Raw genomic sequence first — 19,828 nt, forward strand, 5'->3', positions numbered from 1 at the left:
TTTTATTTTGGCAGATAGCTTGAGTTTAGCTAGAAAAAGCATGTCAAAAAGCAAACATAGAGAGTATATAATTTAGTAAAGTATTTCACCTTTTATTTTTTAACTCATTTAACCCGCACCTTATGGAACAACCTAATAAACGTCACTTTGCAGAAAGGGTCGATTTTTAATAATAAAAATCTAAGTCAACTGATTGATTTGAACCTACGTATTCTGGATTAAAAGTACAACACCTTACGAACTTCGCTATTCCGGTATTAGCATACGATCCGGCCGTTGGTGCCGTGTATCGTCGTCGTCGATCGAAGACGATGAATAACAATTCATTTTGTATGTATTTTTATCTAAATATATATTTATACAAAGTATATGGCTCAACATTCATAATTATCATTCATATTCTTGTCAACATATTATTATGTAAAAGACTTAAATTTGATTATTGATAAACTAACTTAAATATATAAAAAAATATATACTAATAGATAATTATTTATTATATTTCAAAAAAGTAATGAAAAAGCACACTTTTGTTTACAATAAAAAAAAACATTGCCTACCCCTGCGAGGGCAAGATGGAATTTGTAGGTTAACTCCACACACACACGCACACACAACCGCGAGTTACGTTCACGTGTTCGCATTGTCTCTTGGGAGATGTTACAAATGTGTGAGTATACGTTTTGTTTCAATGTATACGACCGAAAAGCGAGCCAACAACTATCGTCCGTCTCTTTCTAAAATCGTATCCCCGTCGCCAATGAGCACATGAAGCTCACATCTCGTCCTTGTCAAACAATAATCAACCTTATAGCGTCGTACGGAAAGACTGGAGCGTATATAGAGCATGTATATCTCGGATGTGGCGAGGAAGAATAGGCCTTATGAACATATGGCATAGAGACGTTGTATTGATTTGTTGGCGCCGTGCACTCGAAACTAGAACGGCTTAACAGCCGCCATTCTGTGACACGATAAAATATACCTAATAACCCTCTACATAAGGCTCAACGTTTATCATCCCGCAGTCAGCAAGGGTTCCACGGAGAAATTTCTTCTCAGGTGTTAAAACATCTTGGCGCGTGGAGATGCGCGGACGTACGCCCGCGAGGTGATCGCACAATATCACCTGTCCGTAGTGACATTACGCAAACTGTGACATTATTTGACAATATTTATAAAGTGTAGTGTTTTTCCTCATCGCATCGAACGATGGAACGTTGATTTTTTTGTTACTATTGTTTATTTATTTATTTATGGAGAAGATTTACGTCGATCGAAGATGAGATGACTTGTGAGGAGCGAAGGACAGCACGACATAAGGTTAGTCATAGTTTTCTTTTATTTGTATCGTATTGTAGGTAGTTTTATATTGTTTATTGCTGTACATAATCAAACCTCGTTAAAGTTAATCTAAATGGATTAATACGCCATAATAATTAAGTTAATTTATTATACATAAAATCTATATTTTCTCGGCTACTATACACAAATCAAATATATATTATTGTTTAATTTTATTATTCAGGCTACTTTTAAATGCGCCACATGTCTTTTTCTATAACTTATGAGCTGAGCTGTTTTTATAAGCGTCACTATTGTATTTTATATGCATTTTTATATTTTTTTAACAATTATAATTTAGTTCAATAATGCATTATTAGCTTTGTAATGTTTATTTATTTATACAATAACAAATAAATATATTTTACAAACTACTTTTATAGACATTATAAAACATTAAGTTTTTATGTAACATATTTTATACCGACATGTTTGTAATAAAAAGGTACACGAATTTATTTGAGTCGTTCTTTTAAAATAATATTCAAAACTGAATTATATAATTGGGCTACATTTAAATGCGCCATCATTTTTTATTTTAATGTGAATTTAACTTACGGGTTATTTTTAAATGTGTCACTGTTGTATTTTATATACATTTTTTTAACAATCTTAATTTGTGTAGCTTTCTTTCGATAATGTATTAATAACATCGTGATGTTTATTTATTTATACAATAACAATCAATTATTACAGATTACTTTTATAGACAATATTAAAACTAAAGCTTTTTTTTAAATATTTTCCATAATTAAAAAAAATATTTGAGTCATATCTGTAAACAATCTTTAATTTAAAACTAAATTGTATTATCAGGACTCAGAATTTTTGATATAAATATGTTTCTTATGCCTACTAAAATTTGTTAAATTTGTAAAGTAATTTAATTTACCTGCTACATTTAAATGCGCCAATATTATTTAAAATTATATTAATAAGAGCTTCGTATTTTATGTGTATTTTTGAGAATTATTTTGATTTTAATAGCAGTCATTCGATTAGCTGTTAAGGTTATTTATTTTTTTATTATAAAATTTATTTCATAAGCTACTCTTATGCGCATCCTATTTAATATATGTTTTATGTACTATATGGGAAATTTTGAATATGTATTATTATTATTATAATAATATTTATATATATTATGTAAATTAATTATAAGGGTTATTATTAAAATCTAATCGAATATTTTAATGGAAATATATCTACAAATTAATAATTAACTCTTCAAACATATCCACACATTATTATTATGCAACATAAAAGTCAATCATTTAAAAAGCAACTTATATAACTATTATACACATATTCGCCCCATTTAATTTGTGTATACAAGCAGTTATCCGTTCAATTTGGCTTAATAGAGTGAAAAAGCCCCCCGCAAACTGATCTCACCACCTAATCTCATTACATCCACAAAGGGATGAATCTCCCCCAATTGATGATACAACACATCCTATTATATTTACGCAACGGTGGCGTGTTACAATGATTTTTGATATTATTATAGTTTCATCACTCATTAAATTATACGCAACGTAGCAATTTCCTCAATATCACAAGAAAAAAAAAACACAATTTATTCTATATCAAATTAATTAATAATTTCCTACATATATTTTCATTGAAGTGTTTCACGGACGTTGTATCGTTACATTTCATATAAATATTCATTTAATTTTTGTGTTTTATAATATATATTAATTTAATATACGTATTACAATATAATACAAATCCAACCCCAGCTTCTTTCATGCTACTAAATATAAGTTGACCTTTCACTCGCAATATAATAGAACAGTACACACCCTATGTGTATATTTTAATTCTAATACATATATTCATATATCATCTTCAATCAATTTACTATAAAGCATAATAAAATTTACACGCGTTTATAAACAATGGCAATTAACCATTTAAGAACAATCGCTGTGGGAACTTGCACGATATGACACTTGGATAATGAGCCATTATTGTAAGCAAATCGTTGTTGTTTACTATTTATATTGATGTGAAATATGTGTGGTATATGCTACTACCCCTGTCTGTCGATTTAGAGAGGTCAAATGGATTAGACGGTCAAAATGAATGATGAAACTCTTTTGGGGTGAGAGCACAATGAAAGGTGCAAATCGCTCTGGCCTTTAGATTTACATTAAAAAAACATAGTGACACCGCAGCGAAGGTCAAGGGTGGCCATGATATGATATAATGAAAAATCTATTAATGAATTCTATATTAACTTTTCCCACGGGCAGATATTCGATTACCAATTAAACGTTGCGTATAGCGAGTAAACAGTGGAGCGTGGCGGAGGGTTTGTTCTAAATATTTATTTAGAGCACGCTGTATATCATATGTGAAAATTGAAACATTACAAATGATTTATTATACCTCTGAAATGATTAATTAATTTTTGTGTTGTAAGAATATAATATACCGTGCGCCCAGTCGCAGAAACGCGAGATTCGATCTCGCTGCGGAATCTCAACACTTTCAACTCGGAATATTTTAAAGAAATAATAATGCAGTGATAGATTTTGAAGCGTTATGGATTAATATCGTTATGAAACGTGACAATGTATGAGCAATTAACATCTTACTATGTAGAAAAAACGTAGTATTGTGAGGAGTTGTGATATATATGCATAAAAATTCCGTATGTAAATTAAAGTGACAAGCATTGCTCTAAAAATAGTATAACAGCATTTCTCAATCGTTGTGTCGCGAAATTTTAGTGTGCCACGGCCGCGATTCAGACATGTCGTGAAATTTTGCAGCATTAATAAAAGTCGGTATAATCTGAGTAATATTATGGTAAATACACGGATATAAATTAACATAGCATACCCAGTTAGCCTTTTAAATTAATAGTTTTCTTTTCTTTACCTGAACAGATATTACATTATCTGGAATTTGAGAGAACAATACCTATATAGTATAAAAGTCAAAAAATTTATATAAATAGTCAAAATTTTAAAACACTGGTGCTACATTGAACTCGGGAGTTAAAAATACAACAATAAAAATGTTTATGTTGACTTCAGATTTTTTATTTTAATAATATATTAAAATAAAAAATCTGAATAATAAATGTCCGAAATAAAGTGTCCGCAAAAATCATGTCTATAAAAATCAATTTGTATGGAAAGATCGTGTCAGTAAAAATCTGTGCGCAAAATTCGTGTCCGGAAAAATACGTTCTACATAATTCCAATAAGAATCCTATAGGCAATATTAAAATTTATCCTATTCCTGCATAAAAGTTTACCAAATACTTATAAATTAAAATAGTGTTATATTAAATATATTAAATACAGTAATACAACTAAATATAAATTTACTAGCTAACTACACAGCAAGATATTTTTTTAAATAATATTATATCCTCAAAATCATGATATATTACTAAATTTTTTGGTTAGTTTAATTTTATGTAAATAATATAATATAAAATTTATTTTACGTCTACTTTTTTCTATAGGAATTTTTATACTCAATGATGATTTTTTTTATAAAAAAAGTATTATTTTATTTTCTAATATAAAACGGTAACTCCCTCTTTACTTTTCTTATGATTTTTTTCGAGAAAAAAAAATAATATTTTAATTTATTTTGCTTTATTTTCTACAATATTATAACGTTTCTCTTTACTTTTTCCATAGAATTTCTTTACAGAAGTTTTGCATAGTCTTTATGAAACAAGAACAGGCAGTCTAACGAACTTAACCGAGATATTTTTTTAAGAAAAGTTTAATGGCGATATGATTTAATTCACGGCAGTTATCAAGCCCTCAAAATCCGTTATATCCTATAGAAATTACACAAAAATGTTACAAAAAAATATTTTTATTGTATTTTAATTTCTAATATGAAACATTTTAGACATGATCATCTTAACCCTTTGAACGCGGAAATGGACTAAAGTCGCCCAATTGATTTATTTATTTCTTTACGCAAAAATCAGTAAAAAAAAATGCTTTTCAAGAAAAAACTTTTTTTTTGTGAATAAACATAAAATATCATTTTAAATAAATAAAATTTAAGAAATCAGAGAATTTAAACACAGTATCAAGATAACATTTAAATTTTTCAAAAAAAACAATTAAATATTATTTTTGATTAACGCGTCCAAGTGGTTAAAATATAAATTTGATTTTTTATATTTTATTTAAACTTCTTAACTTATTTTCTAAAAAAAAACAGTTTTTTTTTTATTTTTTTTAAGTTGTTATTTTAAAACAAGATAGCAGATTAGAGTAGAGTGTCTAATTAGGTTGTTCGAAATACTTACAAAATCTATTTTTATAGTCCTGGTCGTTCCTGTTCTATATGTAATTGACCCAAAACAAAACAGTCCCAGAAACAATATCTCTTTATATTCCAAATGTCTGGAAAATTATTAATTCAAGGTTTACGAAGCTATATATCCACCTTTGACCCCAATTTACATTATTTCATAACCACTTGGCTGATATCCAAATTCCAAATGTTGAATTTTGGTAAAATAACGACCTCCTCGTGAAAATTGAGTAAATTATTTCTCCTCGTCTAATGCTTTTCCTGACTTTCCCGACTCTCTCACCTGAATCGATCCAATTCGCGAAAGGTATATCTCGGACGAGTTCCGGGAAGTCTTCCGCGTCATACCGGATTCTACAAATTTTCGCACGAGCCGGCGCCATTCGTCATAGCCACCCCACGGGGTAACATTCCAATCGGCGACGACTCAGTCGCGGCCGCGCTTGCGTGCGATGGGAATGCGCCCGGCGCCAGGTTGGCCACCCCTGGTCGGGCGCCCCGTCACGCGACCGCCGTTTCTCAAATAGTAATTTCCTCGGGAGCGGTGCGCACGCGCAATTAGCCCTAATGGACCAGACGTTCTGGGAGAATTGCGGGGGTGGAAAACCTTTACATTCAATCCAACTTTACTCTATCTAGTTTGATCTTTCATTTTAAACTATTCAGGTTTAGACCAATTGGTATCGAAAATAGTTTACTTACTGATAATAAAACAGCTTTGCTGAACCCTTGAGAACAATCGATAGAATAAAAATGAATACGAGACAAACGTTAAACAATAATAAAGAACTGATCGTTTTGACCGTTGTGTGTAAAAGCGCTTTTTACAAATACATGAAGATGAAAAATTCAAGGATAAATGGTTCGTTCTATTCTAAACATTCGCAGCATTTCAGAAAGACGTAAAATATGAGTTTTATATCTATTTTCTTTTTTATAATATTTTACCATGAGTTATTTAGCTGTAAACTCAGCGAAATTTGGAAACTACGCGTCACTTGTAGCTGTAAAAATGCTTATATTATTTAATTATTATTACATATTTTAGTCGACTACTAATTTTTAAGAAAAATGTAGATTAAAATGTTGTCTATATATATATTGATGTATTATAGAAATATGTTTAATTCGTCAGAAATGTGACGCAAATATTTGTTTACTTCAAATACCATTTAAAATATTATCACACAAGCGAATAAATCTCAAGGATAAAAAATAGTTTTTGCATGTTGTTTCTCGACCCCTGATAACAACTAGTAATTATAAAAATTGATATAGGTACCGAATCGTGGCTTGTGCGCCACCCCTCGCCGCTTTTTACCTTTGGGGATGAGTCGGTCGCTCGGGGGAGATTTTTTTCCCGACATCGCGGGATTTCAGAGGGGCGAGGATGTTAATATCAGTAATGAGATGACATTTACGGTACTGCCGATCACGCTATCTGTTTTTTTCTCTCCTGTCATCCTATACGGCACAAAAGGAACGCTGTATTAATATTATATAATCGGGGGCGATGGGTATAAATTTAGTTTTATTGCTCGTTTACGTCTGAGTTTTGAATCATGGACAAAGGTGTTTCGATCGTTAACAATAATGATTTCGTTAAAAAATAGTTTTTGATTAGATCATATGTATAGTTAGTTAGTTAAATATTATATTAAATAAATTAACATAATTTTAATGCATATTATTTGCACTTTATTTTATATAAAATTTTCCGGTATTTTATTCATTACATAATAAATAAAAAAGAAATAAAAACATATGCCTTATAATAGAGTAAATATTAAATTATTTATGTAATTATTTTTAATAAAATTTTTAATCTTATTGAAATCATATAAGAAAATTTCGACCTTGAATGTAATCGTTTAAATTTTTAATAAATCAATTTTTAATAATTTATGTAAAATATATTAGTTATTTATATAATAATGTATATATATAACTTTTTTTTAGTATTTACTAACTAATGTAGTGATTAATATTTATATCTAAAAACTTTCTTCTTTTATTTTTTGAGAAAAAAATCGATTAATTGCTCAATTAAAATAATTAAAAAAAGTCATTCTTATTTATTATATAATTAAAAATACATACTAAAAAGTTTTTTTCAATAAATTAAAATATATTTATAGTGCTCTTTATATATATATAATGGTAAAACAATCTAAATGTTTTCAATATAAATTAATGTAATTGTAATTTCACTAAAATGTTTTTTTTTTACAAATCTGATTATTTCGTTTTACCAGCTTTTTTCAATGCTTTTATAATAAATTATTTTAAAAACATTTCAAAAAACTGTAAAATTAATGAATAAATTAATTAAAAAAAAAAAACAATATTTACATAAAAATACAAAAAAATATAATTATTTAAATTTTTTATTAATATTGATTATTTACAAACTTTCTTTCAAACTAAATTTAAAAAAATAAACGTTTTTATATATTAAACTATTTTATTGCTAATCGATTATTGTTCTTTTAATTTTTAAGTTAGAAAAATCGAGCAATAGTATAATTTAAATATTTAGAAATTAGTAATTATTAATTAAAAATTGTTACTGAAATGTTTTGTTTTTATAAATATTTTTTTTATTTTTAATATAATTATATTTAGAATATAATATTAATTAACTTATTGTTTTTAATGTAGTATTGTATAATAATATAATCAATAGTTTCTCTATTAATAAATATGTATACAAAAAACATTATGTGACACATTTAAAAATAACCTTAATATAAATATAATTTCGTATACAAATAAAGTCAAAATCAATACACGAACAAAAAATAAGGAAAGTTCAATTCAAAAATGAGATAAAATCTTATTTGGAATCATAAATTTTGATTGTTTAATTTAAGTATTTAAAAAATAGTCGCTGATATTTCTTTTAATATTAAAAATAGCTATTAAAAGTTTTTTTTTAGTTTTTTTTCATTATTTATTGGAATTAAATTAAGAATATAATGATAATTAGCTTTTTGTTTTTAATGTATTGCTTATTAATATAATCAATACTGTTTCTATCAATAAATATGTACCCAAAATACAGTATAAGCATAAGTGACATTTAAAAATAGCCTGAATATAAATATAATTTCATACAAAAATAAAGACAAAATCAATACAATACATACACGTACAAGAATAAGACAAGTTCAATATAAAAATAAAATTAAATCTTATTTGGAATTTTTTTTTATTTATTTTGTAATAAATACGTGAACTAGATCTGGTTTATAATAAAATGAATTAGATTTTGAATAAAAATAATCAGATTTATCAGATGATATTTAAATAAAAAAACATAAATATTCTTTAAAAATGGCTAATTTGCTTTTGGTATGATTTATATATTATAGTAAGTATTCTTAATTAACATATAATTAAGGATTGCTTGTATTTACTAATTGTATAGTTTTAAGCAGCGTATATCAGTTTGTTATATATTTATTTTCTCTTTATTTTTTTATTATAAAAATAATTGAAATCCATTGTTAATTTTTAATAATAAAAACACTCATAGTATTGTTATAATAGTTAATAAATTTAGGTCATGTTTATTATATTTGGTAATCTTTAAATGGAATAGTTATTATCATATTTTTATAAGAATCTCATTTATTATTCTTGATTATTCATGATTATTATTTCATCATAAGCATCGTATGTTTATGATTATTGATGCATAATAGAAAAAATACGCCAGTGCATCGATTGCATACTAATTTGCGTAATTGTACATAAATGTTTCGAAAAATGCGTACATTGAGTTTTCTTTTCTTCGTTTAGCCTGCAATGATAATAACACGCGATCGTTGCAAGACTCTTATTGAATCTAGAACGTGAAAAAATCTGACACGTACCCATAAGCATAAATCTGTATGTCACCCAGCGGTGACACGGTGACATGACACCGTGGCGGAAATTTTTATTTTTTTTAGAATAGGTAATAAAAAAGTTTTAAGCTTTCAGATATGCTGTTATAATGTGTACGTGTGTGTCATAAATCATGATGAGGTCGTAAAAACCGTGATACCAAACATATGATTTGGCCACCCGTTCGCCGCCCCTTCGTTTTGAGCGGTGGTGAGAGGCTTCGATCGGTCATCCATTAGGTGTGAAACAGCTCCACCAATCACAAATCGATGGTAATGTTTACCAGAGGCTCCATTGTGACCAAACTAATAGATAAAGAGCCACCCCCACGTAGCTGGCTGGCCCTCGAGGGTTGCCAGGAAACGCGACTCGACTGACAACACTCAAATCGAGTCTATAATATCGCATAATGTACCATACATGCATGACTCTGTGCCTAGATATTATTTATTAATATTTTAAATTACAAATAAAAATATGTTTGCTCAAAAATTATAGAGGGGTATCGTATCGTGATTTAACAGCACTGGCTAAGATTCTAAATTGACATCGCGTGCCAAGTGTTTGTCATCGCTGGCGAGCATAACTATTATACGCAATCGTTTTATACAAATGCTCATTGTGGGCGATACAATCTTAATTCCAATTAACAAATTGGCGACACGTTGTTATTGTAACCATAACAAGGCGTTGATTTTTTTTTATTAAATTATGTGCTATTATATGGTATTTTCTTTTTAATTTTCAACATTTTCCATACTCTCATTATTATCGAATAAATATAATTAATTGCTGCTATTAAGTTTTTTTAAGATTATGTTTCATTGCGAATCAAAAAAACTTATTAGATTTATCTGAGTTGTTTAATTTGTTAATTAAAAATTTCTATGTGTATTTTATATTTACAATGTCTCTAAACCAATAATTTAAAAATATATTACTACAATATATGTGCATACGTGCTATTTATTCTATATAATTATAAACTACCTGCCAGTTTGTGACAGGTGTTTGTACTCTTCGTAAGTGCTGTCCCCAGTTGTAGCAGTCACTTTGTAGCATCTGACATTTTGCCATCACCCCGTGCACAAGGGTGGCATACAAACGCAAAATTACCTACTTTATGGCCGAGATGCGGCGAAAAGGTCAGCCACGCGGGATGTGTGACCTTTATGAATTATTCACGTGGGATGAGATCAGCGACTGTCCTTTGAGAGATGCGCATACCAAAGCGCGTAGCTATCTCGAGGGCGGCGATCGCGACTTTATTTCATCTTATATATAATTGTTCTAAGCCGTCGTCGCTTCCGGACGCGCATAACTTTAAACGAAACATTCTCCGTTCAATTATCTACTCTGTAAATCGTATCGCTTTGTATTAACGGTGTGTAACAATACACGTAAACAAAGGAAATATATTTAATTATAATAATAAATAATATTAAAAATTAAAATTGAATTTGTTCCGATTGATTTTCGAGCCGCCGGTAATGCGTTCTGTTGTTTCGACCAATCAAAAATAAGCATTCAAATATTCAAATAGCTTCGACCAATGAAAAATACGCATTCAAATTCAAATAGACAGTACCGTGACAACACTTTTAAATAATTATTATTTAATAATAAAATTTTGCTACGTGACAATAATTTTCATTAATTCATCATTTGACTGAATAAAAATGAAATATATACATAATGTGTTGAGGATTAGAAGAATACATTGATTAAACTAGATAAACAATCATAAAATAATCTTCGTAATGAAATTTTCAAATTTTGAATTCCCGGCGACGGGCTCCGAGGCCTAAAAGTGAGTTTTTGCTTTTATAAATAATCGGATTGAAAATTAACTAGGTGTGTTATAACTATGAAAATTAAATATATACATAATGTGTTGAGGATAAGAAGAATACATTGATTAAATTAGATAAACAATCATAAAACAATCTTTGTAATGAAATCTTCAAATTTTGAAATCCCGTCGCCGGGCTCCGAGGCCGAAAAGTGAGTTTTACTTTTATATTACATAAACATTATCATTGCTTTCCGATTTAATACATATATACGTTAGATTTTAGGAATTTTAAATTAACCAGTTGTTTTAAACATGAACGTGTAATATATCCTTAGTATGTGAGGATTGAAAGTTAATGTCGATCAAATTGGCGCTGTCGGACAGCTTATAAATGTGTAGTTTCTTGGATGTTATCTAATAAACGACATTTTACAATGATTATAAATATGTGATTGCATACCTGGAATAATCGATAGCCAAAATATCTAAGAGTGGGTTATTTTTAATTCCGATGTGGCAAAATATGTACAATTTTTGTTCTGTGCCATCATTCCTCTTTCTGAATAGCCAAATTTAAGATATTCAGTTACATCAAACTTATGTAGTATGTTCTTTATAAAAAGATAATACTTGCTGACAGTGACTTCAACATGAGAAGATTAACTCTTTGTTTATATATACCAATTCTACGTTGTAGCCATTTAGGTCATCAAATTGTTCCATCATTGCTTCTGAAAAGTAATTAAAAAATAATAAGAGTAAACATTGAACACATTATTACTACTATTATAATCCATAAATTAAATTTGAACGACAAACGAAGAACAAAATTAACGGAAATTACTGTAGAGGATTAAACACGTAGATTGACATATCTTCATCTTCTTCAAAATAGTCGCAATATGTCATACATTAATTGTTTGCCATGCGTAAATGTTATTAGATCTCTCATTGATTCTGAAAATTGACTGTAAACGATACTATATATTGGGTAAAAAGTAACTTTTTGTTTACACTAATATGAGATTTTTCATTATTACTACCATTGTAATAAATATGTTTAATTAACTTTGGCATGTATATCTTCAATTGCCAAATCACTGCTGTTTGTCTTTTAATATTAGATCCTAGAAAGTCAACAGTAATTTTGTTAGAATAACCGTGATATAGTATTCATATAACCAAACACTTACTGGCACACTCATAATTGATAATTTCGATTATAAAGTCTATAATTCCAATGGTAAATCACTTTGAATCATCTACAATTGTAACTTTTTAAGAAAAATGCTGTGATTATAACATATTTCACTGTTTATTTAATCGCACTAAGCTGTATCCCGGCGCGCGCTTGACCGCTGACAGAAGAACTGTCACATATAAGAAATTCCGGGGAATACCGGTAATGGTATTTCCCCGGCGCGCTTGAGAACGAACTACGAAATTGATTTTATCGATTTAAATTATAAAACACTTATCAATATATGTATAAAAATCATCAAATTCTAAAAAAAAATTTTTTTTATAATATGTTCAGTTTATACGGTATTTAAAATATAATATAAATAATGTAAATTTTTTATTAGCTTCTCTTAACAGAAAAAATGTGTACTTAAATTTTGGCGAACGTTGCCAATTTAAAGTAATAGTTTTTAGAGAATTTTTAAAATTTCCTTTGAAAAAACATTTTCAACAAAAAGGGGCAAAGTTTAAAAATAAGTACTATTCGATAACAACCAACTACTAAACACATAGTGTTGCAAAAATCCCTCTTACTGACACATTTAAAAGGAAACTACACAAAATTGTATATCACTAATTTTAATATTTTTTAAATTATAAAGTTTCAGAATAAAATTTCAAGATTTATTCAAAATATTTTTTTCAACTTTAAAAATATTTTTTATTTTATTATGGATTTTAAATATTCTTTATTTATTATGCATTTTAAATATGTTTAGTTTATTATTAATTTTAAATAATGTGAAAACTTTTTGCATTTATCAATTATTAAAATATATAATACTGCGCAGAAATAACATTTAATTTAAAAAATATATAAATCAAAATAAGTCAAAGTATTTTTTAATAAAAATAGACAAAGGTCTCAAAATTATTAATATTTTTAAAGCGCATTTTTGGTCTAAAGTAACATATTAGGTGCTTGATATTTTCAGTTTATTATATCCTTCTAATTGGCTTCTATATTTACACATAAAACATATAAACAACTTTTTTTAATTATAAAGTAACTTATGGTGTTACTAAAAAACGTTCTTATTACTAAAATTTTAATTTATGATAAAATTGTGTTATATGCAGCGTTAAAACGGGCCGCTAATTCCCAAAACACTCGCATTAGAGCGGCATAGTGACGTCACGTTGACGTTTCACGCCGGCGCCAAAATTAGTTCCACAAATACTCACAGGCGTAGATTCATACGCCGCTGCGATCGCGGGATCAGTTAGTCATAGATTGGATGATTCTGGACAATTACAAGATATACCGAAATGAGAACAAATCAATACAATATCATTAAAAAACGGTTAGGTTGTTTGGTTCTTAGTGAAGGTCGGGGCGAGCGGCAGCGAGACGAAATAATGAAATTCCAGTATAACGAATCTTTAATTTGTCCCCGAAAAACTTTCACACAAAATGTTTTCATTGTAACGAAGACTGATCTCAGTATAACGAAATATTTTGATCCGAATTTAAGAATGACGTTATAACTTGCCAAATATTTTTAAGAATTCAGTTCATCATTGACTTGGCGTGTGCCAGATGTGTTCAAAAGCGACATTACATGTGTTTCGCTGACCCTCAAACTTTTTTTATAAAACATTTTTTTCACAAATTTTATTGTGTTTCATACATTTTCCTTAAACAAGGACAAAAAACGATCTGTCAACCTTATAAGAGGTTATTTTGATGCTGTAGTAATATGGTAATTAAAAACAAAATTAAAATATATCATCTTCCTTACATTCAATATAACGAATTTTCAGTACACCAAAATTTATTCATTGGTTTCGTGAGCTTCGCTGTATTGAAATTTCATAGTACAATTTTTAATTTATTATCATCTAGCCAAGTTTTAAACCTATTCATAAATATTTAGATTTATTATTTAATATCTAAGTTTCAATATAACGATAAAATCTAACGTTGTAAATCTAATAAATAATATAAAATGTTTTCTTCTGGAAATATTTAGTCAAGTTGTAAACCTATTTTCAAATGAATTGAAAATGTTAAGTAGTTTTTTATAGATTGAACTATTTTGTCTATCATTGAAAATCCTTAATAGTAATGCCCAATTTGAACCATTAAATTTTTAAAAATATTTTTAAAAATCAGAACGAAGCAAAAATTATATTTAAAACCCAAAAAGTTGAGGTTCCGGTATCCGCACACTCGCTAGCTATCGGTACCTCACGATAGTGAGGTACCGACAGCTAGTTGAAACAAATTAATCTAAGAAATATTTATTCATTTGTCCAACTTTACTTCTAAGATATTTATTCAAACTTGAATGTTAAATATGGTATTTAAAAAAAAAACAGGAACTTCTGGCCTTGATGTTGATATAATTTTTTTAGCATGAAGTAAAACTATAGCCTTTATTCAGTAATTGCATTAGCCTCAAAAGTTTTGGCCTAATCCAAGTCTATGCTTGAACTCCTACCTAGGTTGTCGCGAATGAGAGCTACGATCAAGTAACCCGACGCAAAACTATTGTTAGTCTCCTGTATTATTAATTGTAAATCTTCCGTTGCAATATTATATGGCTTAGTCCAATGTGTTACAGCGGGGTAAACACAATAACAAATACTAAGAAAGAAGTGATACATAAGACTGAAAGCAATGTCATATATTTTATTAAGTTTAAGCTATAATTACAGCATAAATTGAATATATGTCACTACGGACGACGTAACTCAATTTTATTTTTATTATTCATCCGTGAGATTGGAAAAATCTAAGAAAATCTAAACTGTGATGCTCGATCGAAATTATAATTATATAATATCCAATAATTCAAATCTCCCAAATCCTTTTCTCTCAATATATCCGAGTGGTATATTGAGAGAAAAACGACTAAATGTGTTGCTCAAGTTAACAAATTGATTCATTTTAATTTTTTTTTTCCGCCGGTTTCGCCGATGGTTTTGCTACCTGCTTATATGATAACAATTGTTTTTTACGTCTACAGTTATCATATAGCACCCATTTCTCGCCTCCGTTCACCAGATGGTGTAAAACGGTGTTTTTTCTTCAAGATCTAGGAATTTTCGGGAAATCCGCACATGAGCTACTTTTTTCTCGTCGCTCAGCTCGTGCAGAATCCATACAAATTACCATCAATTCTTCCCGATTTTTTTTCATATGATCATGAATGATGGATTTGGGAAATCCGAGTTTCTCTGCCAGCTGATGAATAGTTTAGATCGGATTATTTTTACTTTCTGTGGTCAATACATTTACAAGTCTACTTCCAGGACTGTTTTAATTATCGAAATCTAGCATCCGATTTTTTTAAACCATCTCTGGCACTTACAAAGATCAAATACGTCCTTCATTACATCACAATTTTATTTGTTGTTGCAGTAATTGCAGATATTTAATAAAAAATAGCATGGAATTTCGTAAGAAATCTTCAGTCGGTATAAATTCTGCCACCGCGAATCACTGGTTTTTAATTATTATTTTTTTGTTAAAATGAATGTCTCGAATATTGATGAACCGAAAAATAGCAAGATACGTGTTGACACAAAGATAGGTAGAGCGTGATTCATCATCCAAAAAGGTGAATCTACTGGTGAAAATGTATTCCGATATGATATTACTAAAATTACATATTAAAAAAAATATTTTTGGGATAGATTCGAGACTGATTTTCTTTGAGAATTTAAAAAAAAACTGAGAATATCTGGCTTAGAATCAGGGACGTTATTTCAACTTTTTCTATGGGGGAGGGGGGCATCAAAAGTTAGTCAGTCAGTAGTCGTTTTTTGATTATTTAGTAGTATTTCATTAAATGACATGCATTTTTCTGATCAAAATCAAGGGGGGGAGGGAAATGCAATCAAATAACGTCCTCCCAGGTCTTTTAAAGCGAAAAATTCCTTCCAAAAAGTCATGATTAAGGAGTCAATGCTCTACCTCTTGGAAGGATAATGTTTCCGGTAGACAAACGACACATTTTTCGAGATGTGATGAACTTTATGACGGTTCCCAGTTTGATTTTCTCCATGATGCATTCTCATAATAAAATATATTACATCAGCAATAATAATTTGTAAAAGCATCTGTCTTTGTATATTTTTTATAAAAGGATTAAAAAGCATAATCATTGTAATCCATATCAATAATGGATTCAATCGGAAGTTGATCCTATCCGATTGCCAACATTTCGGTAAGTCCGCATGAACGTTACCCACACAAAAATCGTTAGATAAATGATCGTTCTGTGCGTGTGTGCCCATGTATGATGTTTACCATATACCTCCATAGATCGGAGGGTCAGATAAGGCACTGTTTTATTTTTCATGCGACAGTTGTTTCGTAATCACTAGATAGTTCCGAAAATAAGTCATAGAATCTCGCATGATCAATATGTCCCGATCGCAGAACGTGGAGAACAAAGGGTCGCCACTGACACACACATGCAAACATAATATTATGGTTTGTGTGTGTGTGTGTCCGATTCACTGTGGCTGCAATAAAAGGTGAGAGAGGGCGGCACGAATGGAGACCTCGCGGGTGGAGACCTCTCCTCTCTGCGGACGAAAAGGTGATGTGCCTCCCAGCGCCTCCTCATACCTCCTCCTACCTTCTCTCGTACAGAGAAGCCGTTTCCGTTGCGTGTTTGTGCGCCGAGTCTCCATGGACACGGACACACACACATACCTACAGGTTCATAAAACGAAACACACATATACCTTCGCGAACGCGACAGGAATTACGAAACGAAGTATAACGGTGCATCCCCTCTTTCTGCTCTGCAATCGAGACGGTGACTAATTATTGGCATATGAACCACAATCATCATAGCTTTTCAAGCATTTAAAACTCAATTATGCTTGGGGCTACTTTTAAAAGCGTCATATGATTTAAATATTTAAAAGCAATTAGCTCAGAGACGTATTATAATTTAGGAGTGGGGGTAAAATGGAGGCATTTGCACCCCCCACCACTTGAATTTGGGCATTGAATTAAATACTATGAATCTTAATGAAATTATCGGATTAACCCTTAAAGAATATCTAAATAAACAGTATCTTTTTTTAAATATGTCATTTCAGTTAAATCATATTGGAATACATTTTCATTAAAAGATATATATTTTTACTAGTGAAGATATAATTTTATGCCAAGCACTAGTAAAATTATATTATTTCAAACTTTCCATATGTTTAATTATATACTTATTTACATGCGACGAAGAAATGTTTTTTTTAGTAAAGTTATATTGTCACTAGTGAAGTCCAAATACATTTTCATCAGAATATATACATTTTAACTGGCGAAAATATAATCCAACTGATATGCACTAGTGAAATTATATGCTGCTTTTAAATGTCTATGAAACTCAATTTTACATTTATAACCTAACCTAATGAAGTTTAAGTTTAAGTCCAAAATACAAGCTAACCCAACTTATCTCTTAGGGAAAATAAGCGGAAGAAAAACTACAGACGTCGCATTTCGCATATTTTTTTTTTTTAAATATAATAGCTATCCTTACCGATAATACAACGGACTTCTGATGTAAAAATATTAGTCAATAGGAGGGCGCAAAAACAGTTCACTTCTCAGAAGTCAAAAATTCACGTCAAAAGCAAAAAAATCGTCGCAGTGGAAACGCTCGGTAACGAGGTTTTGTGCGATATGCGATCATAAAATAAAAACATTTGTTTTATCTCATTCAAGTCTAATGATACCTAGCAATTCCCAATAATATATTTATCTAACAGAGAAATGACCGCGCTGCCACGGCTTATCAGTCCCTTTTTTATGATAAGGATGTCTGGCGAAGCGAGAACAAAAGCAGGTGCATACACAAAATTATTTTTATTATTTGTACATTTTTAGACATATTTTTACCCAAATAATCAACAAAAAAATTATGAGTAATATATTTTATTAGAACAAATTGCCGCTAAGTATAAACATTTAGGAGGCATTCAGAAGCGATGTTGTTCTAAATTTATTGTTTCAAAAGAAAAGAATTTTCGAAAAAAAAATATAAAAAATGAAGTGTTTTAATTAAAATAATTAATATATTGAATAAATATTATTTTTTTTTGTTTTGCTAATGAATTAACATGGTGAATCATGCGAGCGACGATTAATTAAAATACTAATGTCAATACCGGTAATACTGGTATTGAATGCTTTTTTCTTAGTATTACCTGTATTATACCAATCTATAGTTGCCAGCTTTTCTGGCGTCTCTTTGGTTGCAAAGTAACACTCATTCGGCTTCAAAACTGATTGTGAATATGTCGATCAGCGATTGACTTATTTTCCAGGCTTGATGTATACACACACACACACATTAAAACACTATGATCTTCTCATATACATTTGTATGTGGGTATTTTTTTATACTCATTCTTAAGTCAGAGCAAATGCATTAGCATTTTCTTAAACATTTTTTTACTTTTATGTGACGATCTCATTGCATTACAAAAATATGGTCACTGTAATTACTATTACCGTATGTACTGATATCATCGATACTATTTTAATAACTATATAAATAGTTTTATCACGGTATCGATAACTTTTAAACTCATTAACACAGGTATCTGCACGTGATACTCAGTTCGTAAATAATTACTCTCTACATGCCAATCGCGTCAATGAAGAATTGTATGATCTGTCCCGTTTCCTGAGTGTAGAAATGCGAGATTGAAAACATTTATAAAATATATTTTTATCACTATTGTTTTGAATGGGGATATAATTTATAGTAAATATTTTAATGAATCGTTTATTATTTTATACCCTATTTTTTAGTTATTTTTATCTGCATTATCTATAATGTTTATCTATAGGTATATTACTCAAATCTATTAATATATATCTATAATTTATTTTAATATAATAATCGCCATATCAAAAGACATTATTAAAACCATATTCATCAAAATATCGCTTATCGTAGACGCGATTGCGATCGCCTTAAAACACGACTCGCTCCAGTTATCTTTATTTGTTTAGTTATTTTGTTTACTTACATAGGTTACTTCATTTTAAAAATTCAATATCAATTTTGAAGTATGCGTATAACGTGTCCAATTATCGTTTAATTAGCGATACCTTTGCGGTGACCGCGTAGCGCTTTTACACGGCCAGATGCAGACACACAGTATCCAAAGTCATAAATGCCAAACACATGTGCTCTCGACCGAAACAAAAACGTCGGACCCTCGATTATCTTTGGATCCACACAGAAATATAATTATTTCTCGTCCGTATCGCGA

General features: G+C 29.5%; 1 protein-coding gene across 1 annotated transcript in view; it reads left to right on the forward strand.

The window, feature by feature from the left end:
- Positions 1-1,067: 1,067 nt before the first annotated feature.
- The window catches only part of peb (zinc finger protein pebbled), a 72,454-nt gene continuing 53,693 nt past the window's right edge, over positions 1,068-19,828 (forward strand). The window contains exon 1 of the mRNA XM_088201256.1: positions 1,068-1,323. The gene's annotated coding sequence lies outside the window, so the exon portion shown is untranslated. The remainder of the gene's footprint in view (positions 1,324-19,828) is intronic.

Source organism: Plectrocnemia conspersa, unplaced genomic scaffold (assembly GCF_051122295.1).
Source record: "Plectrocnemia conspersa isolate PC_06_02 unplaced genomic scaffold, ASM5112229v1 ptg000013l, whole genome shotgun sequence".
Taxonomy (NCBI): Eukaryota; Metazoa; Arthropoda; class Insecta; order Trichoptera; family Polycentropodidae; genus Plectrocnemia; species Plectrocnemia conspersa.